At 34.2% G+C, this 22,152-nt stretch overlaps 1 protein-coding gene across 1 annotated transcript in view; it reads left to right on the top strand.

The window, feature by feature from the left end:
- The window catches only part of LOC132706510 (alpha-1B adrenergic receptor), a 125,335-nt gene that overhangs the window by 34,974 nt on the left and 68,209 nt on the right, over positions 1-22,152 (top strand). The window contains exon 2 of the mRNA XM_060677864.1: positions 6,885-6,929. The gene's annotated coding sequence lies outside the window, so the exon portion shown is untranslated. The remainder of the gene's footprint in view (positions 1-6,884; positions 6,930-22,152) is intronic.

Raw genomic sequence — 22,152 nt, 5'->3', positions numbered from 1 at the left:
TGTATGTAATTGTTTTAAATTGTTTGTGTTGTGTATTAGGTTTCGGATAAATAGAGTTTACTGTTGGCTGGATTTGTTTTTTATTTATAATTTTATCTATAATGGACGGATTGTAGCCGTTGTTCAGTGCAATTTGTTAAATGATATTAAGTTCTTTGTTGTAATTTTCTGTTGAGAGTGGCGTATTAAGAGTCTGTGTATAAAAGAGTGAAATGCAGCCATTTTGTGTGTATGAAGGTGATTTGAGCTGTTATGTATGACTGTGTGCGTGTGTGAAGGTTTATAATAAATTGAAAAATCTAATTTGTTTTGCGCTTTCGTAATAGTTAAGTCTAAAAAATTAATAGAGTTATCCTCTTCAATCTCGATAGTGAATTTTATACGATTATGTAATGAGTTAATGTAATTTAAAAAAGAATTCAATTGTCTGTCCGTTCCAACAAAGCAGCAAATACATCATCCACGTATCTATACCACCATAGACAGCTATTACTTAAAGGATGTTCTAGTATGATATTTTCCAAATTCTCCATAAAAACCTCGCCTAACAAAGGACTAAGTGGGTGTTCCATAATCAAACCTTCTTTAGAGATGTAAATCTTGTCCATTAAATTCAAAATAATTTTGGTCTAAAGATAATATTAAGCAATCTAATAAATCTTGTTTCACCAATGTTAACCTGTTTCCGAGTTGGGGTGAAATCTACTAACTCTATCACATCCATAGGTGGGATACTGGGAAATAAGTTTTGTACATCAAAAGACAATAGTGTGGCGTTAGAAGGGATTTTGATATCTTTAATTTTGTTGATTAATTCAAAAGAATTTTTTATTGCAAATTTTGGTTTAAAATCTGTGTGGAACTTTAAAATATTTACTAATTTTGTTGAGAGTTGAACTGCTGGAGCTATTACATAAGACACGACTGGTCTAATGGGCATATCTTGTTTAAGTAATTTAAGTAAAGAACATAATTTCGGCGGTTATGGATTCATAATTGTTAAAAAATATTTGTCTTTGTCACTAAATAGTGTGGAGCTAGTAAATACTTTTTTGACATGTCTCTGATATAACTCGGTAGGATCGTGTTTGATACATTCGAAAAGTGTTGGTTGAAGAAAATTGTTGGTTTTTGAAATATATTCTGGGAGATCGATAGCTATATCTGTCTTCTCTTTATCTGCCCGTGTAAATATTATGTTATTTTCAGAAGCTTTGTTTTTTATAGTTTTTACTAATGACATTTGAGAAATTTCTTTGTGTTTGTTGTTATCTATTAATTGAGAGCTTATTATATTCGCTAATATATGTTTGTTTAAATTAGAATCATTAATGTCCTTAATTGCTAATTCACAATTGATCCCCGTCCTGTTGCAGAGAGATTTATCAAATTTTGAAGAATATTGTCTGAACGAATTTTTTGTTAACACTGAGAATTGTCACTGACCTTTGATTTTATTTGGTTCCACAAATGCTCTATAGGGTTACGGAGGAAGACGTAAAGCAGCATGCCCAGCCTGATCTGCCAAATTAATTATTAACAGTATATATACTGTTTTTTAAGTGTATATGAATTTAGGACTTTTTTGTTACTGAATTCAAAATAAATATCATTCTCTAACAAATATTCCTGGATTTCAGTTTCTGAACATGACGAGAGACAATTACACTGTTATAGGGAATATTTTTGAAAAGTTTGTTTTGAAACCAGTGTTCGATAATAATAATAATGCAAGCTAGGATTCTTAATATCCTTGGCAGAAAACAGCCAGCAGTAGCAATTTTCAGTAGAATCAAGATAAATTATGCCTTGTCACTCAAGTAAGAATTTTTTTGTTGTTGATAGTTTTATTCATTAACTATAGTTAATAACTTCGTTAAAGCTCTATTGGGAAGGGTCCGTCTGAGACAGACTACACAAGTAATCCTAATACACTTTGATAGAGAAAAACGTCCTTGGCATAATAGCACATGGAGTTACGGTGCGTGGCGTTTGAAAAAAACGAGTTTACCAACTTTGAAAACGTGTAATTTTAGACACCCTGTATACGAGTATACAACAGCAATAACGAAACCCTGAACTTAACCCTTTTTTTAAACATTTTGCCAAATACGAGTGCGAAATTTACGGGCATCGTGTTCAAAATCGGTGCGATTTTTAATTTCAAGCAGAATCTCAAAATGTAATAATAATAAGCAAGCAAGAGCAAGGCGAAGACAAGAATTTCCATCGAGCAAGAGTCCGATTTGGAACAAAGGACAGTTCGATTGGCCAATACACGCGAGGCCGAACAAACATTTATTACTCATTTACGTTTTCATCAGAAAACCATTTTTCGCCGACAAAATAATAAGCCGGTTCCTACTTCCTAATATTTCCTAAAAAAGGTTAAGGTTGCGGACAATTGTAAGTAAGGGTTTTTTTCTTCGTTTATAATGTGGTCTATTTATAAATCGATTTGAATCTATTAATAATGTCAGCGTTTGGCTTTCCTCGTTTGTCGCGAAACTTTGTTAAACCAATCTCTTCCGCCAATTATGGTCGAATTAAATGTCGTTGATTGGGTTTTTGTCGCGACAGATTGCGATAACGTTTATCCGCGATTCGTATACATCTCATTGGTCTCAAAGGTTACGGGAAAATGATAAATATGTCAGTGGTAAGGATGGTTAGGCCTGAAGAATAAAACATACATTTGTTTTTTTAAAGGAACTTCCACAGGCTACTGTTATACTTTTTACAAAACTTCTGGATTCCTCCTGCGTCGGTTTTTGTTGACTCGAACTAGATAACGTTTCGCCAATCATCCTGTTGCCTTCTTCAGGCTTTTTTATTCTGTACCTGCTTAAATTAGTGATTTCTTCACTTCACTTCACTTTCTAAATGGATGTGCAAAAATATTTCTTGGATGTGACAAAAAAAATCATAAAATAGGTGGTGCATTAAAGCACCACTGGGACAAAATGGGTCAAGTGACCAATGGAATAATAACGCGTGTTATGACGACTAAGCGCGCCACTACTCCTTCACGTATAACCCTTTGTTCAACATCACATCCGACATTTGCGTTTTAGAGCAATCAAAGAACTAAAAAGTCAACAGTAATAAAACACACGAAGCACAGAACAATAACCATTGAGATATTCTAATTGCTGCAATTATTCCAACCGCTAAGGAGACGACGATATTATCTGGACACCAAAACAAATTTATCAAACGCAATCGAAACGCAGAACAAAAAAATCGACACTGTATAAATGGCGTTTGTTAATTAAGGAAGGTTGAAAAATGTCCGGTGGTTGCCAGTCGGAAGTGTTTGAAGTTGAGAAATCGCTCGCAGATAATGGGATAATATTTGTTTGGCGTAACAGGAAATCGAGCTAACCGATGTGATTCGCCATTTCTCGATCGGTATTCTCTGTTTTAATGCAATATGGTTAGTGTTATGTTCAGGGTTATTTTCTATATTTGGGTACACACCTACAGGGGTTAAGGGAAGTCACCGAGCATTATCTTTTAGTAAAAGAAAACAAAACAGTGGCTAGTTTTTTATTTTTAAACGAAACACCCTATATATTTTCTCTTAATTATTTATTTAGTTAAGTAAGTCACAAGACAGACGCAGTTATCCAATAAAAGGAAGGCCTAAATGTTACAAAAAAAAGATTCTTAATCAGTAGAATTATTTTTTACAAGCTAAATAATACTACAGCTTTTTAATTGGTCTTAAATGTCGTTTACAGGCTTCAAAGCTCAGAGCAAATAGGTCAAGATACGGAAACGCGTTCTCTACTTATAAGTACGGGTATGGTCTGTTCATAGATATAAGAAAAAGATTATGACCTAAAGTTTCGGAATTTAAATTCAGGTAAAATTGTGGTCCGTAATAGAAAATCATTTTATACCTACCTGTGTTTAATATTCTTTGGTTTGGTATACTACTTAGTTTAAGTTTATTAGTAATAATTCTTATTTCGTGTGTAATACAGCGTGTGTTGAATCGTGTGCGAATTATGCAAAATATGTACGCGTCTAGTGTATCTCAGGAGATGCTCCCGCCCAAATGTAGAAAACACTATTCTATTGAGACTAATAAAGTTATAAACAATGTTTATTTGACTCTCACTGAACGTGGTGCCAGCAACCAAGCATCTTTAGCAGAAATGGTCACATTGACGAAAATTCCAATATCAACTGTATGGAAAATTGTGAATAACGTGTAGTATATAGATATCTTAATTAGGTTCATGCCTCCTAAAGAAGATGAAACCGGTGTTAAATGTGGCAGAACTACCTTATGGAAGTATATTCAACACATGGGTTTTAGATTTTAAAAAATTGACAAAAGGTAAGTTTTAATGGAAACTTTTAGAATTCGGAAATGGCGACTGGAATATCTAGAAAAAATTAGGATTTTCAGAGAACAACAAGGGCCAATTATTTACTTGGATGAAACCTGGTTCGACACTTATGATACCCTGGAAAAGGGTTGGGTTGACTCAACTGATAAGTGTAAAACAAACGCGCCATCAAAAAGAGTTAAAAGAATAACTATTTTGCATGCTGGCTCTAAAGATGGTTGGATTCCAAATGGACTTTCTATTGTGAAAAATATTAAAGATTCTTCTCTGGATTACCATGAAGGCACCACCGCTGATTTATTTGAATGTTGGTTTAAAAACAAACTAGTTCCAAACATTCCTCCTAATAGCGTAATTGTAATGGACAATGCAAGTTATCACAGTAGACAGTTGACTAAAACCCCTTCCTCATGTGACACAAAATCAAAAATCCAAAACTACATGTACAATAACGACATTTATTTTCACAAAGATTATACCAAAAAGCAATTAATTGAGGTTCTACAAAGCTTGACCCTACAAAAGAAATACGTTTGTGATAATTATAATTATGCAAAAAATCTAGGGTATACACTGTATATTTAATCCCATTGAACATGTTTGCCACCAACTGAAATCTGCCATTCGTCGTAACAATGTTTTTCCCCGTGTTAATTCCAATGTTCTCAAACTTATAGAAACCGAAGTTTTTAATATCCTTCTACAAAGTTGGGCAAATTCTGTTAAACATATAGAAAAAGCAGAACAATCGTAAATCCATATTGCAAATAATATACAACAAATAATAATTAGAACAGGCGATGATAGCGACAGTGATACTGATATATTATGTGAATAACTTTAAGTAATTTAAGTAGGTATTAAAAATAATTTGTAATTTTAGTTTAGATTTAAACATAAATAGATACATAAATAAATATTGTTTAAGATCTTTCCTAACAAAACCCCAAATAATTAAATTCTAAGCAAAGTACGGACCTGTTCGGCCATATTTCATTCTTACAGCTTACAGCGTATCGGTTAGTGACTTTCTTATATCTATGAACAGACTTTACATCTGATAATTGGAGAATTGAAAGGGTAGTTTAAGTGACATCTAGATGCAGCGAACGTTTGCCTATTTCGAAGAGTGTAGGGATTACAGTTAAAGTATATTTTTTCCAAAAGGAAAAGGATATTCAGTCAAATTGTAAAGAAATAATAAATGAAAATTTGTTCTACGATTTTCTAAAGACCGCATTCAATAGAAATGAAGGTTTTCACTATAACTAATAAAATGTCTATTAAATTTATAATTTATAGCATTTTCAAATTTCCGTTGTGCACTCTCCAGCCGATCTAAATATTTAAAATACATTGGATTCCAGACTGTCGTAGCAAATCCCAACACGAGTCTGACAAGACTGTAAAAAAAGTATTATTAAATATTTTTTTATTAAACCCATTTGTCAGCCCTAAAATAAATCCAAGACTTTTTAGAGCCCTTTGAACAATATTTTCTACGTGCATTTCAAAAAGAATCCCGGAATCCAATGCAAGGCCCAGGTCTGCGTTTGGAGTAATGAACAGTAGGAAAAATTAATCACGGCATCGCTTATAAAAGCACTATATTTCTGGTCGAAGTATACCTAGGTAGAGATCACTTTTAATTTGCAGTTGTAATTTGAAAAAGAAATATTAATAACTCAAATTTAATGAGTATATTTAAAAATTTATTCCAGCACGAGAAATAGGCAAAAGAAAGTTAAGAGAAAGAAATCATTAAAGGAAAAATTGCCCACACAATAAGGTGTCAAAAATTTACGCTTCATTTTGTGGATGTCAATAATTTTGTTAATGTATATCGTTATAATTTTAATTATTTATTTTAATGTATTAAGAAGTATGGACAGAAATAAAAGTTATCTTAATGTAATAAACGAGAATTAATAATTATGGGAATTTATGATAATAAAATTCAACCCACACAATAAAGTTCACAGACTCGGTCTCCATTTCAAGTCTACGCAGTACTAGGCGCGAGAGCATAATTTTTTTTATATGTATTAAATATTATTAAATATTAAAAATGGCCAAAATAAAACATCGTACCTAAAACCGCATCAAAACTCCAGATAACAGATTAAACTATCATTTTTTGATCCAAACAATTATCTTTTAATGTCAATATCGTTCAAATACTTGTCAAAATCGGCATCTTTGGCGTTTATTGAACCGAAAACGTCAATAAACCAGCAGATATCGACGTAAAAGCGCCCTTTCTGGGTCGAATAGTTGCCGATTTAGATTAGATTCCAGTCAGAATCTGCTTTTTCACCTCTTATTGTACCGAAATCTACCTTAAAAATGCAGTTATTTGGCATTAGTACTACAGTCTCACTCTTAGTAGTACTTGCCTCACCAAATAGATATTGGCTACGGTGTAGACCGAGTTCACTGGCATCACCATTGTTGATCGTTGACATTTTATTTATGTAAATTACTTCGACTTTGACCATTTCCAATCATATTTTTCTTTTTTAGGTCAACAACGATCCATGTCTTGGAAAGAACGTAACGACTTTAATGGTAAGTAATTTTTTTTTCATATGGCTGCCAATTACAGTTACCATTGACCTTAGTCGGTTGTTCAATGAACTTGGACATAATAACGTCTGTGGTAATTATGTATCGAGATCATTACCAACTGCTTTGTTCGTTTTGAAATATTTGTGTTTTTTTGGTGGCTCGCAATATGGAGGTCCACTCTAGACAATAAAATTATTTTGTTTCTTTCAACCTAAAATCACGAATTATGCTTTGTAACCTTGCCTTAAGCAAACTTGACTCCTATAGTATTTATCGAGCTTGCCAAGTGGCACTTTTCTGAACTTGGTGCGTAATATCCGATTACCAACATCTGTTAAAGAAAAACCATCAACATATTACTTGTGACATTCAATTTCGAACGAGGTATCTGTTGCCAAGAAAACATCCCCGAGAATATCCTATTCCGCCAATCATAACTCGTATATATTTGGAATGTTATATAGAAATTGACGGACAATATCCGCTCTTATATTAGCACTGATCCAACGCTAATAACTGATAATGGAAAATTTTAATAGTATTTTTTTAGGTGTAGTTTCCGCACAACTTTGGTGTAGGTAAATTTTGTGTATATTATGCAACAAGTTTCATAAATGACGTAATAATATTTATATTATCGGTAAGATAGTCGGCAATAAATAAAATAAAATAAATTCCTCATCTTGCTTCCACTTATACTAAAACTGATGTTGTGCCAGCCTAAAGGTTTATCTGATCAATGCAAGACAGCCGTCACCAACTACCAGGGTCATATTACTTGGGAGTAAGAGAGACAGAATCAGTACGCCCACACTGAGAGATACATTCATGCATTGTCTATGTAATAATAGATCAAAGTGTTTCTTAATGATATGAAAATATTTAATTTGGGTAAATCCATTAACAAAAAATTTATTCTTGCTTGTGTGACAAGGCAGGGGTGGGCCAGCTATACTTCTTCCTTTCTGATTTTTTTCTTGGGTGTTGACTATTTGTGGCAGTGTTGAATAATCGTTGAATAAAGTTATTTTACGAGAATATAACAATGTCCGGTTATGAAAAGGTGTATGAAACTTTAATCAGTAGAGGACTTATTAGAAAAGAAATTTTATAAGAAACCTGACCACTTACAAAACGCCAATATCGTCGATAAGGGATATTATTAATAATGGAGAATTGAAGAGAAGAAATAAACGTAGTGATTTTCAAACTCACCGTATAAACAGTAGTGATTAGGACCTAATAAGAAGAAACATTTATTGTCAAATTGGATTCTAGTTTGGATAAACTGAAAAAATGAGCTAGAAAAAGATGAAACCAATATAAATATACGTCCGGCTTCGTTATTGTGTTCGGCAACTGCTGGTGACTTTATTTCTTTTAGCCTTAAGGCTCTTTAATAACATAATTCGGCAAGAGGTAGCTAAAATATCAGTACGAAGCTGGTCTAACTGTGAATAAAGAGTAATAAAAGAAGAAAATATTTATCGAGAACGATTAGTGGCGGAGGTTATCATTGAACTATGTGACGACAGTAGCGATAGTGACGATTGTTTAAGTGACTGATACTTTAATATCATTATATTTCATATTTTCTATTTTAATAATGATACTATGTTGAAATGTAATGAAATAGAACGTAATAAATTGTTACTTTGTACTAATTTTTTTATGTACATGTTTCAAGAATTGCTGGGCGAAAAAGATTGAAAACATATTTATATCCCTCTTGTTATTGTAGGAAGATAAATTCCTTGGACGGTCCTGGAATGGTTACGGGGAGGGTGTGCTCGGCTGGTAGGAAAAGTTAACCACGGGGTCAGTTGTAAAGACACTATATTTTTGGTCATAGTATACCAAAACCTTTGAGTTTTACTATCAGGTAAGATTAAGACAGACTATACCCCACAGTTGAGACACATCATTACACTGTGACAGTATTATAATTGCAGTAATATCGTTAGCCGATTCATTAATCAAAAGACCAAAATACCGGAACGAAAACCACACGACTCGAAAATCGATGAGCTCATATCAATGCCGCGATGCGAGCTTCTCCTAAATTTAGGTCCGCAATAACGATTGTTCAAATAAAATATCTTCAGAACGCGGAGTAGTCTCGAGTGGCTTTCGAACGATAACGAAATAAGCATGTGTAATTAACAAATCGTTTGAAACGCCATTCGACCTACTTCTCCCGTTTTGCCGATGGCCGCTGACGAATTCATTAATACTCAATCGGTTTCGATACAAATGCGTTCCAAAAATCACAAAAATATTATTCGCTCACAAAGTACGTTGCCATTCATTCCCGCGTTTTTATTTTAGAACGGGCTCATTTGTATGTTTTACGCACGAGACCAAAATTGCCTACCGAACGTTTTGAAAGACGGCCAAATAATGAAAGTGCAGGTGTGTTTTGTTACGGCTATTTTGGAACTGACTGTCATGTCATGTTAAACATTTAATGGTCTGTTCAAGCCTTTATCTAAAACTACGATAAAATCAAAAACAAATCAAATCAAATTTATTTCCGTAGACTTTATTTTAGGTATCGAATAATGTCAAAAGCATAAACAATATATTACAAACATTAAAATGAACTGAGGTGGCTTTTATATGATGATGATGAAAATCCATTCAACACAAGTACATTCGAACCAGAAATGTTCAGATTATTTTATTTTTATTATTATTATATCTGGTTGTCGACATTGCTAGCACAGGAATGCTTCTGTCATGTTTTGAAGTTTACGATTTTGAACAGATTATCGTTTCTGGAAACTCCCTTGATGTGACTCTTCTTCCTAGAAAGTTTTTGCTGAGTAGAACTTGCTGACATTCCGCCAATCATCTTGTTGGCTTGTGCGACTGAAACTGGCTCGCATTTTACTCTGTACCTGCTTATATATTGTTTGAGGGGGGCGGAGTTAAATGAAGGCCATAAACACCGTCTCGGATGACTGATTCCCATATTGGTGACAAGTAGGGATCTGAGTCGCGGTTAAGATCGTTAGGTGGTTTATAGATTTCTATAGACCCTTGGATTTTTCGTTGGTAGAAAAACTGATTACATGCAAGAATTTATTTGGCCTCATGGTCAAGAAGCCCTAGTAGATTTTCTTAGACATTTAAACTCTATACACCCTAACATACGTTTTACCATTGAGTTGGAAACTAAAAATAACCTTCCATTCTTATATATTCTTATAAATAGAAAATCAGAAGAAATACATTTCACCACAACCTTCCAATAGCAATGAGGCCGAAAGCAATCCTACACTTGCCACTGTGGTCATTCCTTCATTCAAAACATCACTGACCACATATCAAAAGTTCTAAAGAAGTATAACGCCAAAACCAGATTCACAACATCTTCGTTCCGTCAAAGACAAAATTCCATTTGAGATGCCGGGAGTTTGCAGCATTCGATGCATATGCGGCAAAGTATACATTGGAGAGACCCGAAATATTAACTAGACTCAAAGAACACGAAAGAGCCTTACGACTAAAACTCATCAGCTGTTGCCGAACACACCCATGAAACCGGACATAAAATTTTATTCTATAAAACTAAAATTCTTGCATGTAATCAGTTCTTCTACCAACGAAAAATCCGAGAGTCTATAGAAATCTATAAACAACCCAGCAATCTTAACCGCGACTTAGGTCTCTACCTGTCACGAATATGGGAATCAGTCATCCGAGACGGTGTAAAAAGTAAGTGGTAAATCTGTTTGTGACGTTATATTTATTTAGAACTTTTGATATGTGGTCAGATCAACAGTGGCAAGTGTGGGATTGCTTTTGGATTCATTGCTATTGGAAGGCTGTGGTGAAGTGTATATATATTTTAATATCTTTAACGTGGAAATTATTAGAGAGAAGGGCAGAGGTAAGGTGTTTTAATTCTGGGTTCAGTGACTCGGGCTGAGACAGTTTTGCGGCTCTGTAAACAAGAGAGTTGATAACCGATGATTTTTGGGCCGAACGGTGATAAGACCATGCATTAAGGTATCGGTCTGTGTGCGTAGGTTTTCTGTAAACACAATGACAATATTAGATCTGATTTCCTATTGATAAAAATATCTAAGAATGGGAGGTTATTAGTTTAGAATTCAATGGTAAAACGTATGTTAGAGTGTATAGACCATGAGGCCAAATAACAAAAGTATCATCGAAGTAGCGTTTCCATAATTTTGGTTTTAGTTGGATACCCTAACGAAACGTTAGCTAGTTCGACTCAATAAAAACCAACGCAGGAGAAAGTACAAACAATTGATGGAGTCTCAGATCAGAAAATATGCAAATTGGTCCAAACCATGTTGCCTTTAGAAACTTAAAAAAGTCTATCAAAATATTTTTCAAAATTTTCTTCAAGAAGCACCCTTTTTATAAATTCTGTATCGTCTTGTTAACTGAGCCATATTGCATATTTTTGATTTGGTGGCTGGTTGTGAAACTTTACTAATCAAAAAACAAAGGCCTCCATGGTTTACCGACAATGTTGGTCGTCTGGTGAGACTGAAGGCGAAGGCTTACAATCGGTTTAGCAGGGGAAGAAATAATACCTAGAATTCACTTCACATAATTTCTTTTTAAAATACTCTGGTAAATGTGACACAGCTCACTGCTATTGGTGCAGACTTGATAAATCTGGTAATGATTTTGATGTGCTGCCCTTTAGTTCTGACTTGACACTTGACCTTCAGAAAGGAAAGTAGCAAAGGTCAAGCCACTGCAGAAGAAGAGTAACGCAGAAGAATACATTGATCTGCGACCTGTGAGTTTCCTTCCTTGTCTATCTAAAATTCTAGAAAATTCAATGGAGAAACAAATACACAAAATATCTAGACAGGTACCAGATTTTCCCAGACCGGGGTTCGGTTGTACAACGGCGTCAGGAACTGTAACAGACGATATATTTCAAGCAACTGATGCTGGGACGAACACCGCACTGATTTTATTCGACTATTCGAAAGCGTTTGACACTGTGAATCACCAAGTTTTTCTTAGAATTTTCAATTTTCAAGAGTTACCTGGAACGTAGATTTCAGCTTTTCGAAAATGCACAAGGCCAAAAATTCCAATAAACTGACTGTCTTGTTTTAAGCCATTTGAATTTGGGAGCAACGAAGAAGAATTTTGTCTTTTTTATAAGGTTATTGTGTCGGGAACGCCTGTGTATGCATCGCCTAAAACGTGTATAGCCTATAGAATAGACTTCTCTAACACTAAAAAAATAAACATGCAAATGTTTAAAAGGCAATTAAAGAAACTACTGCTTAGTGAAAAATAGATTCCCTTCTCTCAGTCTAACTGACCTGACGATTTGTATGTAGCAAATGAGCCTTATAGTTCGCGGTGTTGCTCCATTGTTGAAGCTGTTGTTTTTATGTTATGATTAAACTCGTTAGTTCTCTCTCCAAAATTACAAAATTGAGTAGTTAAACTTTTTAATTCACTTGAAAAAAATCTCTCCTCTGTGATATTATGCTTATTAGTTTGTAAGTTGCAAGTTAGAGTTGAACAATTTAATTGCCGACTAGCTTATTTTTGCATTATGTTATAAATATTGTTTTTGTATGTGTTTCTTTACATTTGAAGAAGCAAATAAATTGTATTATTATTATTATTTTTGGAACACCAATAATCTAAAGTGTTATTTATATCGGGCTTTAAACCTCATTCAAGCCATCATTATCCTATAAGACATCCTGTATCTTGCAAACAAAGATGCAACGAAATGTGAGATCTACGTTGAATGTCTATTTTAGAATTACCTTAGTATTATTATTTTCGCAAAAATCGATAAAATCTAATTTTTCGAAAGTATATGCGTTTATATCTCGGCAACGTGAGGTCCTAGGGGACCCCATTGGTACACAAGCGATTGGAGTCGAAAAAAATTTTTTTTTCTGTTCCCCGTTCTCTGTTCTCTGTCGATGCTCTGTAAAAACGCGAATAACTTCGGAACTGTTGGAGACCGGATGCTAAAATTATTCTCTTATTAAACAGGTCACCTATCTTTTTTTCGAGATTTTCGTCAGTTTTTCGGAAACCGCTATGAAACACGATAACTGTCCAAAATTTCAAGCTATCGACTTGAAATTTTGCGAAAGCATAGCTTATGAATATAGCCATGATAATTTTTATAAAATATACCGGGTGTGACGGTATTTGCAAAAACTGAAAATTGATGAGGCCTTGGAAGGAGGCCTTGACTATAGGCTGAACACTATAATCCAGTCGACGGTTTTGTTTACATGGAATTCAGAGCTAAAACTCTCGGTTTACGCATATTAAACAGGATATTAGATTATATATGTTGGAAAATGCAGCAAGTGCCCCAAATTTGCAGCTATTGACTATGTTTTTCAAGGTGTTAAAAATCCACACCCGCAATTCGATTAAATTTTAGCAGTCATTTAGGGCTGTATAAAAAAATAATTTTTAAAAAACTTTTTAGCCGATCGGCAAGATTCTTGAACCAAAACACGCATAATAAATTATTAGCTGTAAATCAAAAGTTCTTTTAAAAAATGGTTAAGTTGTTCAAACAGAATTATAGCCCTTATCAAGAGCTACTGATTGAGATATTTGAAAAAAACCATATAAAAATCAGTATTTCTCAATTGGAAAAATTCTTGGCCCAGGACACGTGGATCATCTAGAGCTAAGTTCCGTATTTTTGGGAAAATTCTTGGACGCAAAAGAAAAACGAAAAAACGTGGGATAATTTGGTTTGAACATTATCGTGAACTGTGTCGATAGCTACAATTCTCTATTTACATTTACAGTATTCGTCAATCATACATGGTGCGCGAGATATTTGAATAAAAATGTTATGGTAAATCGCTATTCCTGCTACAAATTTGCATATTTACCAAAGTTTGCCATGATTTTAAATTTTGCCGAGAAGTGAAGGACACTTTATACAGGGTTCATGCACAATAAAATTTCACCACTCTTCTAGGACTAGAAGCCGCGTAGTTATTCACGTTCTTGGAACTGAGGTGCAAGTTCTATACCATCTTTCGACTATTGTTGCTCTTCTGGCTCCTGTAAATCGCTTATTTAATCATCATCAATAAACCCACATGTAATAATTCAGAGACACAAATAGAACTAGGTTCATATATCGGAGAGGTCCGATGTTTCCTACGGTACAAAATACAATACACATCATAGAACAACATACGTTCATGAATCGATTCATCGATTTCTGTATTTCTATAGCCGCCGCCTACAGCTTTTGTTATCTGCGCGTATTCAAATCAGGTTTCGGATACGTCGAACATTAGAAACGTAAACGCGGATCCCTAATTGTGCCGTTTTAGTCAAATAATGTTTTAAATATTTTTATTAAATTTACAACAGGCTTATAGGAACCCTGAAAGTATGTTACTTTTAAATAAAATACGAGAAAGAAGAAGAGAGAAGAGAAGAAACTTGTATTATGAGCAAGCCAAGCAAGTGCATACGAGGTGTGTTCAAAAAGTAAGGTGATTTTTGTAATTTTGAGGACTACGTAAACTCGATCTTCGAGTTTTTTTTTATTATGTAGATACACCTGTTTCTAACATATGTTCACTGTTTTAGCCAGTTTGCATATTCACTTTTTTTGTGAGACCAAAGCGGTAGACGTGTTTTGTGTGGTCCGCGATTTACTACTTTGAGAAAAAACGGAACAAAAAATTTGCATAAAAGAAACAAATGGTGTTGAAAAATTGTCTAATCACTAACTGAGTAATTATGAACAGAATGACCGCCGAAAGAGCATCGCTCAAGAGCTGTTAAACGGCGTCAATGATGAACCTGATTTGCCAAAAAATGGTCATAACCAAAGCCCAGTGGTCCCAATGGAAGAATCCAGAATCGCCAAACCGAAAAAAGCACTTCAAAGATGGGCATACATTCTATCTTCATTCCATTTCGTAATTAAGTATGTCAATACCAAACAAAATTACTCAAATTTCCTATCCCGGTTAGGGGGAAACACTGAAAATATGTTTCACCATTCCAGCCAACCCGTTACTATTCGACTCGGGGAAACAAGATCAAATTTCATATTTAAATTACATCGAAAATTCAAAATTCCCAGTTAATTTCAACAAGATTAAAGAACAAACCTCAAAATATGTCGTTTTGAGCAAAATTCTATTTTATGTTCGAAACCGTTGGCCACAAACTTGCCCCTCTACAGATTATAAACCTTATTTTTTTTAAAAACATGAAATTTCTGTAGAACACGGTTGTTTAATGTGGGGTTATCGTCTAATTGTGCCACCAGTCTTCTATGACAGTATTTTGGGGGAATTACATTTAACTCATACCGGAATCGTTAAAATGAAAGCCTTGGTGCGTTCATGTTTGGTGGACAAAAATCGACGATTCTATCGAGAAAACATGCGCACTTAATTCGGAAAACTCCGCGAAACCTTCTTTAATTATGTGGGATACTCCGAAAGAACCATGGACTCGTGTTCTGCACAAACCATAAAAATGTTTGGAGCTCTATTTGCCCGTTTTGGTCTCCCAAAAGGAGTTTCCACCGATAATAAACTTATATGTTCGAGGAATTCCAAATTTTTTTGGCAAGTTTGGGGATCATTCATTCACAAAGCGGGTGCTCCATATCATCCAGAAACGAATGGGCTGGCCGAGTCAGGCGTGAAAATTGCAAAAAGAGCGTTGCGCAAAGGATATGCGGATGGGGTGACCGATTTACAACTTATTTTAGATACTTTTGTTTTTCAATACCGTATTACATCGCACACTACGACCCAGGAATGTCCAGCAAAAATGCTTTTTGGTCGCTTTTTACGCACTAGGTTTGAATTAATTTTACCTTCGACCGAAAATATTATAAAAGAAAAACAAAACAAATTAGAACTTAAGCAGAAAAAGAAAGGGGAACTGTAATTTTCAATTGGGGAGAAAGTATGGACCCGGGACTACCGTCCAAACTCGGATACAAGCAGGTGGTGTCAAGGGGTGGTTCGAGATATACTTGGCCGAAGAACTTACGTGGTTGAGTTGGTCGGTGGAGTCATCATTGTAACGACAACAAATCTTACCCCAGCAAGGAAAACTACTCGATGAATCCACGTTCCAACATAACAAGAAACAGATCAAGTAATACTGTAACATCAGTTAGGACTAGCGACAGCGAAACATCGGACTCAGAAAGTGAAGACGTCATCTCACCCAGTGAGAACAACCCCAACGACAATCAAGTCCCAGGTGACCACAGTGCGCGTGTCCTTCGTAGACGTAGTAAGATTAACCCACCAGATCGTTTACAAATCGAACAGTAAACATGACACTCATATCTACATGCAAGTGTACATAAACACCACTAGAGTTTAGTTAGTTTTAGTTTATTATAGGGGGAAGGTGTTCTATATGCGAGGTTTTTATATCGCAGTTTAGTTTAGTTTTTTTTTTGTAAACCGTGATGCGGTACGTTTTCCTAGGGCGATCCACGGCAGTCACTTGCCTGGCCGCGTATTACATGGAGTCGTGAGTAAACGGTTGCATCGTCGTGGTCGAGTTTCATTTCACGTTAAACGAATACTTAACAACTGTTTTCTTTGATTACCTTGGCGTAGTACATCAAGAGTAATTACCACAAGCTCGTACGGTCAACAAACTAACTTTTTGGCCAAAAATTAAACCACAATCACCAAAACTTAAGAAACCAATGAAAGAAGGAGGTGTGGAACTATTGAGTAGATAAACAAAAAAATCGCTGTAAGAAGTCGAGGCTACACCAGAAAGTGCTTATCAGAAGTGCTTCGAGGATTAGAAAGAAAGTTGGCACAAGACTACTTTGAAGGGGACAACATTAATTTTGATGAATATACAAACACTTTTTTATAAAACTTAAAAGTCATCTTACCTTGTTTACCGCTTGCATTTTTTTCCGCTCCTTAGTTGCTAGGATGTTTTTTTAGCAAACGTAAATCTTGGAAAATGTTAGGATAACGAAGTGCTGCAGGTTTGCGTTCTGCCACAATATTTTTCAACGTTTAGTCTAAGAAAATTTTCAAAGGAGGCCGTTGGCAAGACAAGATGGACAATGGCAGAAAAATTAAACATGAGATATTATAAACCTCTTGAAAGAGATTTCACATCTTGGAAGCCGATTTTTTAACCAATAGAAATCTCGTCATGCGAATGCTACGTTTGGCCGTGTTACTTTGTAACAGTGACGTCCAGCAGGACTCTCATTAACACCCTAAAGGTAAGAAAGATAACGTAACTCATCATCAAGCGCAAATAGGGAACTTGAATATTTTTTGATTTCTTTAATACATTTGTTGATGAATAGAAATAACGCATTCCAAGTATCAAAACTGAAAACCCAATATTTAAGTTTCAATAAATAATTCAAATTGTGACGTCATATCGCTGCTTTTCGATAGATACGACGACATGTTATAGTGATATTCTCAGACTATAGGCCGAGAATTATAGCATTTACTTCTATTTTTGGCTAGTGTAAAGGTGTGTTTGCATTTAATTTACGCCTGTTTGTATTTGTGCTTGGTGTGCTTTACATTATAACAATGGAAGCAACATAAAAACAATATTACAACCCATAAAACGCCAAATAAACTTTTTCAAACTTGCAACCATCATATTTACAACTAAGAACACTTTAAGTTATCAATGCCAATATACTTTAAAATCGGCATTTACGTTTCCATTAGTTTGAAAAAAAAATGCTTTTTTTTGTTGAATAATTTTCATTTTATTTTGTTCTTCTATAGTCTTATACAGTCTTAACTTATACAAAAACACCTTGGATTCGTCTTTTAAGCTTTCTATATTATATATTGGATCGTGGAAGTGGAACATACATTGAGATTTATGAAAAATAATTAACCATCGGCTCCTGGAGGTATACCGGTAGAACGGTTAAAGGCGTCTTCCTCAGCTGTAATAGGTGGACTCACATCTATGTTTAATACATACCTGAATGGGGAAAAAATTCCGGATGAGTGGAAATTAGCTTATATAAGCTCCATTCATAAGAAAGGAAACCACTGTATGGACGTTTATTGAAAAATCGTATAGAAAGCAAAATTGAAGGTGCAGAAGAGCAGAGAGGTTTCCGGGCGAGACGATCCTACGTCGATTGCATTTTCTGCCTGAAACAACTAGCCAAAAAAACTATAGTTTGCTCGAGAGAATTACACCTTATATTTATAGACCTCAAGAAGGCATGTGATACCGTGCCGATAAATAAGTTATGGGATGCAGTTCTATCATAACACGAAAATCTTAGTAAAAATTGGAAAGGTAACTTGTCAAGAATTTTATTTAATATTTACATAGATAAGGCTTAAAATGCAGTAAAATTTGTGCAATGATGAACAGTGAGTCCATCTACAGTCTATTATTTGCAGAGGACCAAGTAATATTAACGATATAAACTACATGTTTAGAAAGCTTCTAGAAGAATACAAAAAATGGGGCCCGGAAATAAATATGGAGAAAACCCAGTACATGGCTATTGGAATAATCGGACAAGATTTACACTGATGTGGGAATTATTTAACATACAAATAAGTACTTAGAACGAGAGAGACGAAGTGGACGTACAAGAGACTATTAGATACTATTGAAGAAAAACAACTAATGTGCTTTGGACATACGAGGCCACCACAAAGAAGGAAAAGAGACAGACCATGGAAAAGCTGGAAGGCAGGGATTGATGAAGCTATGCAATAGGGAAGTCTCACAGAGGATATGTACAGCGATTGAGACGCGTGGAGGTTGGGATGCGGTAAACGGCCAAGGTTGCAGCCAAACCGCATTTTATTTGATGTACCATTTGAATTTAATTGAAAAAAAATAGAAAGCTTTTAGTTGATTACAATATTATATTGGTTTAAAACTAGTGGCTAAATTTTCTGTGAATATAAAACTTTCGGTGTTTTGTATGTAAGATGTCTCCATAAATATATCCACCAAAGGTAAATTATCAGATTAAACTTTTAAAAGATCGAATTCGGTCATTTTAAAAACGTTCTACACAAGATAAGAAAAACTGCGACAGGATCAAGAATAAAATTAAAATTGTCGTTGTATATGCTACTGTCCGGCTGGCGCCCAGCGAATTGACGTCACAACCGGTCATTCATTGCTTATACTTGCTATATAGAACAACAATTTTTTTTTTGTGGACTGTGGTTCTTTTATAAGTATTAACTTTTTTTAGCAATATTTTTCAAATTAAAATTTTGTTCATGTTCCCCCATTGTCGATCTGTGAGAGATTTCATTTCTATTCTCTCCCATATTTTGTTTTATGAATTTCGGGAACTGTTAAGATGGATTTTTAATGAAAATGCAGTTTTTCTTGCCTGTTTGTTGTATGGCAACGAGCGGTTAATAGTACCATTTTGAAAACTTCAACAACGATTTTCGGCTAAAAAGTTGGCAAGCATATAATTTTAAGCTTCAAATGCAATTCGACGCAACTATAACCTAACAAACGCAGTCGGAATCGCGTCATCGATGACGTGGCCAAAAGTTTATTTGCTTTTCGCCTTTTTCACAATAACGCCGGACGATACAAAACATCATTTATCCTTTAAGCATTATCTTCGAAAAGTTACTTTTACGCTATACGCTACGCGATAGTGCGGCCCGTTTTGCGGCGTGTTTGCTTATCGTTATGTTCGCGGAAAAACTACGTAAACAATGGAACGATTGCGGATATAACATAGGAGGCGTTGAAACATCTGCGAAACGTTAAAGAAAGCGGAGCTGATTAATAATAATCTCGGTGATCTAACAGAAATGACAGTGATTAATGAGGGATAGTTTTTATAAATTATTTAAAGTGATTTTTAACTGGGTCGATTTCAGGACTACAAAATATAATAATTCTCGCAAATAAGCACCGCATAGGCCAATAGGGAACTTGTCCATTTTTTTTATTTTACTAAAACGTGTGTTTATATTTAAAATCACATTATACCAGATATGAACCCTTAAATAGCAAAACTTACGAGTGTAACAGCCATGTCAAGCATTTCTCATTGATTTCTTACCAAATTTGTATCGTTAGTCTCGGTTTTTGTATTTATTATGGAAACCACTCGTTAGATTAGTCTACGAACAATCACATTTGTGAAATGATTTCAATGTAAGTATGACTAACTAAATGTAAATAATTGTGGTTAGGCAACCTTACTTTACTAATAAAACCCAGAATATATCTTCTATGACATATATACTTACTTAAGTATTATTTTTTTATTTTATTTTATTTGCATACATCAAATATTTGATTATGTATGTTATTTTTTTGTTTTAGATTACAAAAAATGTAGTTCCTCAAATTTTTGATTGCCAGCGAGACAGAAAATGCACTTACACATATTTAACTTCTACTTAAAATATTTATTTTTAATAAGAGTTTTTAGTTGGTTTTGATATTTAGTAGGCTATATAAAGCCTACTAACTAAACTAACTAAACTGTATAAACTAACCCATATGGGTTAGTTTATACAGCATTTAATTTAACATTTAACTTAATTTAATTTAAATTTTGCTTATAAAAAACATATAGAAATAATTGCGTAAGAGTAATAACAACATAACAGCAATATTTAAATAATTCAGCTTATAACATGCTGTACCAGCATATTTTTCTCCTGTCATGTTAAGTATATGTCTGAAAGCGCTCCCTTTCCTAGTTACAAGATAAAATTCAAAAAGATAAACTAATTTTTATCATTATTTTCAAACCACTCTAGATTATTCAATGACATTTATAGCAAAAAACATTTTTCCGAAAATTTACCATATCAGTTATGTATCTAATACTTTTAAGGAAAAAATAGTGCGCCACTGGTGTTTCCCAAAATGAAAATAATTCTTGAAATTTCCATTGAATTTTTCACATCGTCTTCAATTTAAAACAAGTTGTTGTTTAAAATATATCGAACGTGGTGTGAAAGTTATATAAAATAGATTTTTTTCTAAATTTCAAAATTTTATGTATGTATATAGACATATTTCTTTAATAATCTTTGAAGTATCGCATTTGCACGCACATTGCAAAATCACTTTTACGTTCAAAATAACATTAACACTCAAATTTGTTTAAATTCGAAAGAAGAAGAATCTTAGAATGTGTGGTACTGACCAACAAACACTCGATATTGCCAACCTTCATATTCAGTCCGCACTTGTTCCTAGAGTCATGTTAATTTCCTAGTTTCGTAAAAGTGCATATAATTTCCCATCAATCCCCAATAACTACTTTCGAAAAATTGGATATGGAAAATTGGATTTTTAGAGATTATCTACGCTAGTATAAAAATTTTATATCTCGGTAACGATGAGATCGCCGTTGGTACAGAAATGATCACCGTCGAAAAAAAAAATTTTTTGTCTGTCCGTTTTCCGTTCTCGTCTTTTGGTTTTTCCTGAATAACTTTCGAACCGTTGAAGCTACAAAATTAAAATTTGCCTCCTTTTTAACCCTCCACGAGACACATAAGCTTATAAAAAATGGCGTCGATCTGACGCCAGCATCCATCTTTTCTTCGCGATTTTCGACTGTTTTTTGGACATTTCCATGTCCAAAATTTGAAGCAATCGACTTCATATTTGGCACATATATGTAGCTTTGCCTCGTGACGGAACCTATTGAAAATGGGGGGAGGGGGGTCGGAGGGTCGGGAAGTATTCTAAAATAATAAAAAAACTAGTATACAAGGATCTACAAAAAACGTCATTTTTCAAAAACCGTTTACGAGACAAAAAAAATTCTTGAACCAGAAGAATATTTATTCTTGACAATTTTTCAAAAATATACAAGGTGTGCCGCAAATTCAAAAAAACAGAAAAATGGTCCTTGAAAATTGGTGATAACTGAAAGACTATGATTCAGATGTCATTTTCTTTTACATTGCGATATAGTCAGCTAAAACTTTTATACCTATTGTACAGGATGATCCCCATATTCCGTGCTAAATAAGAAATGTGTTAAGTGTCCTATATTTGCAGATATTAACTTCAAATTTTGCATTTAAACGGGAAAAATTGGGTGCAATCAAATTTTACCAAGTATTTTTTTTATTAATTTTTTGCTTTTTTGGTAATTTTAGCATCCAGAAAAATATGTTTTCCTCCATAATCGTTCACCGCGGAAGATCCAGTGCAATTATATTCACTTCAGGCATTTTTTCGATTA

Source organism: Cylas formicarius, unplaced genomic scaffold, assembly GCF_029955315.1.
Source record: "Cylas formicarius isolate icCylForm1 unplaced genomic scaffold, icCylForm1.1 PGA_scaffold_8__14_contigs__length_24414737, whole genome shotgun sequence".
Taxonomy (NCBI): domain Eukaryota; kingdom Metazoa; phylum Arthropoda; class Insecta; order Coleoptera; family Brentidae; genus Cylas; species Cylas formicarius.
This window is presented reverse-complemented; position numbering and strand designations above follow the sequence as displayed.